Source organism: Silene latifolia, chromosome 11 (genome assembly GCF_048544455.1).
Source record: "Silene latifolia isolate original U9 population chromosome 11, ASM4854445v1, whole genome shotgun sequence".
In the NCBI taxonomy this organism is placed as follows: Eukaryota; Viridiplantae; Streptophyta; class Magnoliopsida; order Caryophyllales; family Caryophyllaceae; genus Silene; species Silene latifolia.
In genome coordinates, this window is record NC_133536.1 from 123,340,255 (window position 1) to 123,349,150 (window position 8,896).

Below are 8,896 nucleotides of genomic sequence, written 5' to 3' on the forward strand. Positions count from 1 at the left end.
GAGTGAGTTGCATTTGGGTTATCGCGGCCAGGATTCGATCATTACTCTCTTGAATTTCTTTGGAGGTTCGTATCATCACTTGACCCAGGCATCTTGGAAACTGGATAAGAGACCGACGACGAATCAAAACACGATCGACCATTCTATCACATTTGCTAAAAGAGGAAAAGTTTTGACTCGTGAAGTGGGTGTGTGCCACTTGTGTTGAGTGAGTTTTGAAGAAAGACAAGGTCTTTGAAAATGTGTGTCCTAGCCAACTGTAGTGTAGTTGTAGGAGTGGACTCGAAGTGAGGTTTTGAAATGGGCTTGTGGCCCGAATTTTGACTTGACAAACGGACGGAGTTTTGACCGGATTTTTGTACTAATTAAAGGCCCTATTTTCGAAATTCTTGATTGAAAACGGGTTTTGATTTTTTGAAAATTCGTCATGATTTGTTTTGAAATGGTGATCACATAAGGTTTTGCATATTTATACAAGCATTATAACGGGATCTTTGAGTGCGTTTAAAAGGGTTTTGGTTTAAAGGGTGGGTTGCCATACCGAACCATCAAACCCGAAGTCTGTGGAGAGGCTCGTGCCAAACAAGAGTAAGGCCGATTCCTAGTCCATTTCCTCAAGTAGTGAAGGTCCTTGATACAAACAAGAGTAAGCATCATGGTATGGATGACGTCAATCGCTATCCATCCTTAGGCCCAAATAAGAATTAGGACCGTTTAGACGGGACGATTGGTCAAATGGGTTGGGTTGGGCCTAGGAAGGCCGATTAAAACGGTCTAGGAAGACCGAGTTATGAAAACCGACAATTGTCTTGTACAAACTTGTTCCCTAACCTTGTTCGAGTTTCACCCTAGCTACACGTAAGTGTATATCCCATGAGTCGCCAAACCGTGGACGGCGGGCCGCCCACGGGGCGCTTGGGACGAGGGGAGCTCGGAAACAACAAGCGTTTGCATTTTGTAAGGAGTCGCCACCAATTTTTATGGGAAATTGGAACCGTTCGAATACCTCATGTCATGTCAAGACACAAAGTAGTGACATGAACACTAAGCAATCGTTACCCTTAGCATTCTATGTCTAGAATGACTCTCGTGGATGCCAATGAACACGGGTGCTCACGGAGATCTGGAGTAAGGGGTGAGGGTACGTATTAGGAAGCTCTTTTGATCGAACACCTAATCCCGCCCGCCTCGATAGCGGCCTCTACTAATGATTAGGGAAGTTGTTCGTACTTGATATATTGTCGGCTATATGCATGCAATGCAACATCCAAGTTTTAATCCTAGCATGTGATAATTAGACTAAGTTGGTGAACACGTAATTTAGCATACAATTGGGTCGAAGTTGGATTAATATTGATTTACATGTGAAAACATACAAGCAATAGGATAAATACAATAAAAGAAAATTACATTAAAGGAAATTACATTAATTACAACGGATTAGGCGATTTATGTCGAAAATACCTTTAAAACGGATAATTTGAGAAAAAGAAATAAAAGAATAAAACAAAGAAATACGAACAAGTCAGAAGGTGATAATACGAGTACTAGTGGATTAATACGTAGACTAATTAAACTAGGGTCAAAGCAGAAAAGGAGTTCAGAGGCAGAATTCACCTCGAACAAAGAAGCGAACTGCTGCGCCCTTTGGAAGAGGCGCAGCGATTCTTTGCGTCTGTTCCAAGGGTGAGTTCGGGCCGTAGAAGCCGAAGCGCAAAACCGTTAATGTTGATTGTTAATTTTAAGGATTGATTGATAATAATTACTCGGATGAAAGTGATTTAATGAATTAATTACATATGATTAAAGTCATAAAAACGGTAAAACATGGATGAGACGGATTAAAGACGGATTAATTATGTGAAGGGTCGATGTTAATGAATGATTAATAATTACAAACTAAACAAATAAATTAACTAAACATGATGAATATGGCGAATATATGACAAAAATATGAAAATATATCAAAGGTAAATTCTTAAACTCAATATGATGAAATTGAACTTCTAAAACTCGAATTGAATATTAATGATGAAAACCCGCGAATATTGGTTATAAGGGATTTAAGTCGGAATGATAATGAACTAAACATGTGAATGAATGTTAAATATACATGTGAATTATTAATGATGAATAATTATACGAACGAATTAGCAAACGAACAAAACAAAAGAAATAATTTTGACACGAATTACAGAGGACGGAGGAAGAAGAAAAGAAGCAGAATCGCGGCCTCACGAAGAGGCGCGAAAAAGTGCCGCGCTCCTTCGAAGAGGCGCAGCAGTTGCTGCGTCCTTTCTCTTCGTCTGTCTACTGGAAATCCGCAAAAACAGAGTTTTAAAGCACGGTTTTAGAAATCGGTTTTAATGGTGTATTCGACATAAATCTTACAATTGTTGATACGATAAAGTAAAATACAATAAATAAAGAGAATTATACACCCTCAGACTTACATGTTGATGGAACGAGAAGAACTAAGAAAATCGATTAGTGATGCTCGACGCGAATGCAAGGAAAGAGTGCCCTCGAAAGAGGAAAACGATTTAACAAATTGATTAATTAGATTGATTGAGTGTAGTGGTCAAATTGGTCGGTCATGCAACGGAAAGGCTGGTACCCGGAAAGATCCGAGCTTACGTGGTCGAAGGTTCAAGCACGTAGGCGCCAATTAGTAAGAACGAAGTCTAGAATGCAAAGGGAGAAGAGAAGGGCGGACACTCGCGTGAGAAATATGAGGAACGAAAGCTCCTATTTATACTAATCACGCGGAGGAATAGGGTTTCGGAGACTCTTTCGAAGTGAATCTCGGAAAGATATAAAAAAGATACAGAAATCATGCAAAGAAGGGCCTGGGAAGAGGCGCAGCAGCCACTGCGTCTCTTGGAAGAGGCGCAGACTTTGCGTCTATTCCCGGAGGTTTCTCTCTGTTTAAGAAAGATTTCCGTGTTTAAGTTATGGTAGGACGGATTTAATTCGATTATCTTTTGAATATTACGGGATATTATTTGCCAAAAGATAAAATTTGAGAAATATGGAATAGAAATATCCGGAACATTCCAGAACATTCTGACTCGGGATTTAACAGTTATCAGAAAATGGAGACGGTTTTTGACCCGGACTCGAATGTACTCTAATTACTGCCAAAACGACCGTATCGGCACGTAGATGACAACTAAGAGGTTGACATTAATTTTTGAGCAATCACTTGACGATAATCTTACGAACTGTCACTAATCGTTCCGCGAATCAAACATGCGGCCCAATCATCACCGGGTGGTTTGCGAGGGGTGCAGAAACGAGGTGTCTACACCCTTTCGCATCTCTAGAAACCAAAATTCACTTCTTACCGTTTGTCCAAAGAATTACACACTAGGCTCACCCCTTGATATTCCAACTTCCCAAACTTAGCCACAATCTACAAATCCACATCGCGACATAACTTCCTTTAAGTTCACTATATACCTCTCTTTCCTATCTTCTTACAACAACCTTCCATTACAGATATCCTTAAGCAACTCTATCCTAGCTGTCTTCCTCCATAAATCTTTACACATCCAAATATGCCACTATTCGTATCCCTTATCTCAATCTTTCATTCTCATGCTTCTTTACACTTACATCACCCTTGCCCATATGCACTTACTTTTATACTACTCAACACACGACTATATCACTCATCATATCTCACAAAACATGCTCTTTACCTCGATTAGCTCATCATTCTTCCCTTTTCTTTTTCCACTATCCTTCACAACCACATTAACACATGTCTTCCTTACCCAACACATGTCCCTCATAGGCCGTCATTCTCCATGTCATAACTTCCGGTAACTTACGTATCAAGACCGTCTCACATATAAAAGAATGCATTAAGACTCAAAACATACATGTGTATATACCCTACGACTCAAAACAATGTAAAAACATAGCCATCGACTCAAAACAAAAGTAAGAACATAGCCACCGACTCAAAACAAAAGTAAGAACATAGCCACCGACTCAAAGTGGCCGCCCAATGAGGTACTCGGTCGAGTACATAACATACTAGGTCGAGTACAAGGTACTCGGTCGAGTAACTATATTACTCGGTCGAGTTTTCGACTCCAGAAGCAAACTCAATTGTCGCAGAAGGATTACTCGGTCGAGTATTGGGAATACTCGGCCGAGTAGACCTTACTCGGTCGAGTATGAGACTACTCGGCCGAGTTCACGACTCCAGACGCTAAACAGTATTATCACAGAGAGATTACTCGGCCGAATATGGAATACTCGGTCGAGTATAAAAGATACTCGGCCGAGTAGGGACTACTCGGTCGAGTATCAGCAGATTCTCAAGACCGTCCAGTTTTCGTAAAACAGTCATATCTCACTCGTTACTTGGTCATTTTGGGTGTGTGACCTATCGTTAGAATCGTAAGAGGACAAGTTATAACCTCAACTTGGAATCACAGCAATATCATTTCCAGAACTCGACTTATGATAGTTTTAAGACAACCCTTCCAAAATCAGTTTGTATACAAATCAAAATTTCTTAACAAAATAACTTAAACATGCATAAAACAAACAATAACGATCCAATACTTCTAAAAACCAGTACACGGGTGAACTTTTATCATATCCACATGGAAATTAAACAAGACATTCATATGCATAGACGCATGACCTTAATCACATGCTACTACCAACAACCAAACATTAACATCATCATGATTATGTACGCATGTTCCACTACCCTTTTGAAAGCCACATAATAAACACTTAACATGCCAACATATTTCATACCAAATCCGTTTCAACAAGTTTCACCATGTCTTACACATGTTTCCACACATCTCACTTCCTTTCACATGATTCAACCATTCAAGTTCCACATACCACACACACGCATCGAAAAGACTCACAACAAATTCCCCCTGGTGACCGGCTTGAGATTGTGAGGGCCATAGTGCGACTTCGGGACGTCTCCCAAGTCTTTGCGGTAGCTCAAAACAACTCTCCCCGGGTTCATTTTATTTAGACTACCTAAGTTCATTGGGTTCATTAGTTTTAGGTGCCAGAATCTTCGGCTCTGATACCACTTTGTAACACCCCCTCATACCAAGGTACCTTACCAAGGACTACCCTAGCATGAAAGGATGTTACCATCTCGGTTTCCCGAGGTTAGTATATCAAAGTTACCAATTCCAAACAACCTTTATTAAAGTATAAAGAGTTAGCGATTACATGTTTCCTACACCAAACCAAAACATAACGATGAAAATCTATTAATTACAAATAATGCAAGCTAAGTCTCCTGACGGCGGAAGCTAGACTCGAGTGGTGACCCCCATAACTGTCCCATAGCTAAACATCTGCACTACCTGTCACAATCTGCTCACCATCCCCGAATGGATCACCGCATGTTTTATAAAACAACAACAACAGGGTCAGTACTGTTCAATCAATGTAAGATAAACAAACGATGCATCCGGCTGATCATCCACACTCTCCGGTCTCCCGATCTCACATAGTAACCGACTACACGCCGAAGTGTGTAGCCCTGCCAGATTACCCATCGCAACAGATAATCCACGCCACTAGTGGCTGACCGCAGCCCATCCCACCAAGTCCAGCTCATCAACGAGCGACTGAAAATCCCTGTCCCTTAATGTGCACATCCCCTCCCGTGACGGGTTCCACGGAGGGCGAACTAGGGTGTGAAGCCACTCCCGCAAGTGACTCCACCACAATCACAACACACACGGTATCACAGCTGTCCCAACTCCACAACCGTCACAACACAACAGCCATACTCCGATGATCAGCGGATAACAACAATTACAACACAAGCACAGTCTTAAATCAATTAACAGAAACCGAGTAGGGAAACCCTACCTTTTCGCAATCCAAGCACACATAAGCAATCAATAGCAGTTCCTCATGACACCGTCACCGACACAATCGACACAAGGAAAGATGAACTAGACTCACGAATGATCCACACCATATGGAGAGATTTGGAGAAGATTAGAGCGTCGTTGAGTGATATGTTGTGGAACAGTGTAATTAGAAACTGATTTACATTTTAATATAACCCTAATCATCTCCAAATCAAACCGCTGAAATATTACCCGTCAGACCGGATACTCGGTCGAGTGTCGAGTATACTCGGCCGAGTACCCTCTACTCGATCGAGTATTACTCTTACTCGGCTGAGTATTCCTAGGCAGGAGCCAAACAGAATACCAACACACTTTACTCGACCGAGTAGGCCATACTCGGTCGAGTACCGGCCTATAAAATCCGTAGTATTACAATACCTCCCTACATAGCCAAAGAAATACTACAAGAGGGGGAAGGGGGACCGGTAATAGAAAACATTAAACCCATCAACGTAGGAACCGAACTAGAACCCCAAGAACTTAGGATAGGGACGACCTTGAGCCCTACCGAAAGGCAAGTTTCATAGACCTCCTACACGAGTTCAAAGACGTTTTTGCTTGGTCCTACAAAGACATGCCAGGGATCGACAGGGACATCGCAGAACATAGAATCCCAATCAAACCGGGTTTCAAACCCGTGAAACAGAAGCTTCATCGAATGAGGACAGAATGGGCTCTCAAGATCAAAAAAGAAGTCGATAAACAGTTCAAAGCCGGGTTCATCAAAGTTTCCGAGTACTCAGACTAGGTAGCTAACATAGTACCCGTACCCAAAAAGGATGGGAATATCTGTGTTTGTGTTGATTTTAGAGACTTAAACAAAGCGAGTCCTAAGGATGACTTTCCTCTACCACATATCGACATATTGGTAGATAATACAGCAGATCACGCGCTACTATCCTTCATGGATGGATACGCAGGATATAACCAGATCAAGATGGCCATAGAAGATATGCATAAGACCGCCTTCGTCACTCAATAGGGAACCTATTGCTACACGGTTATGCCGTTTGGGTTAATTAACGCCGGAGCTACATACCAACGAACCACAACTACGCTCTTACATGACATGATGCATAAAGAAGTTGAGGTATACGTAGATGACATGATTTTCAAGTCCAAGGATAGAGAGAGGCACATCGCGAACCTTCGCAAATTCTTCTCAAGGCTATGGAAGTACAGCATGAGGCTCAATCCTCAGAAATGCGCATTCGGAGTAACATCTGGTAAACTCCTGGGATACGTTGTTAGCCAACGAGGAATAGAAATAGACCCTTCTAAGATCAAAGCTCTAATCAAAATGCCGCAACCTGAAACGGAGAAAGAAGTAAGAGGACTCCTAGGCAAGGTGCAGTACATAAGTCGATTCATATCGAAACTCACCATGATCTGCGAACCTATCTTCAAGAAGTTAAAGAAAAAAGATCACACAAAGTGGGATGATGACTGTCAGAAGGCTTTCGACCGAATCAAGGAAATACTAGCCAAACCACCAGTGCTCATGCGACCTCAACGAGATCAACCTCTTGGTTTATATCTCACGATAACTGAAACGGCCATGGGCGCCGTGCTAGCTCAAACCGTAGGAAAAGAAGAAAGAGTTATCTACTACCTTAGTAAGAAGTTCTTAGAGTACGAGTGCAAATACACACCACTCGAGAAGACATGCCTCGCTCTTGTGTGGGCAACAAAGAAGCTACGCCATTACATGCTTAGCTACTCCGTCAAAATATACTCCAAAATGGATCCTGTCAAATACCTCTTCGAGAAACCCGTTCTCAATGGACGCTTAGCAAGATGGACTTTGACGCTCTCAGAGTTCGATCTTAAGTATGTACCTCTTAAAGTTATAAAGGGGCGCGCCGTTGCCGAATTCTTCGCAGAAAATCCCATTAATGATACACAAACAATAGACACCTGGTCGTTTCCGGATGAGGATATACTCCAAACCGATGTAGACTCCTGGGACCTTTATTTTGATGGAGCATCGAACTTAAGAGGATTTGGAATATGAGTGTTTCTCATTTCTCCTGAAGGCGAGCATACACCAATCTCTGTCAAACTCGACTTCGAGGTGACAAATAACGCTGCAGAATACAAGGGTTGTCTCATTGGATTACAAGCAGCAGTAGGTTTAGGCATCAAGAAACTTCGAGTGCATGGGGATTCATCTTTGATCATCAACCAAATTACGGGATCTTGGAAAATCCGAAGTGAAAGCTTAGCACCTTATCAAGCCAGAATAGACCAAGTAGCCCAATTCTTCGATCAAGTAACCTACCTACACCTACCTCGAGAGGAAAATCAATTCGCAGATGCTCTTGCAAAACTTGCATCTTTGATTAATATGCCGGATAGAATGGTAGAAATGCCTTTATGCATCGAACGACGGTAAGAACCGGCTTATGTGCACCAAATCACCGATGAAGAGGAAATCACAGAGTAACCTTGGTTCCAAGCGATCCTAAACTTCAAACTCAACGGCACCTATCCACCGGATATGGACAAAAGGGGACAACGCGCTATCCGCTTACTAGCTTCCCTATACGTTCTCATGCAAGGAGAGTTATACAAAATAACACCTCTTGGTGTAATCCTACGCTGTCTTGATCATTCGCAGACACGGAAAGTGATGGAAGAAGTCCATGATGGAGAATGTGGCCCTCACATGAGTGGAGCCATGATGGAAAAGAAAATCACACGTTTGGGGTATTATTGGACCACAATGGAATCCGATTGCATCAAAGACATTGCCATAATTACCAAATATTCGGGAATGTGCAACATGTCCCTCCTTTATTGCTTTACACCATGACATCTCCCTGGCCATTTTCTGCTTGGGGAATTGACATCATCGGCAAAATCACTCCAGCCGGAACATGAGGTCACTGTTTCATCCTAGTAGCAATCGATTATTTCACCAAGTGGGTAGAAGCGGCTTCCTACATCAGTCTTACAGCCAAGAACGTGGCAAA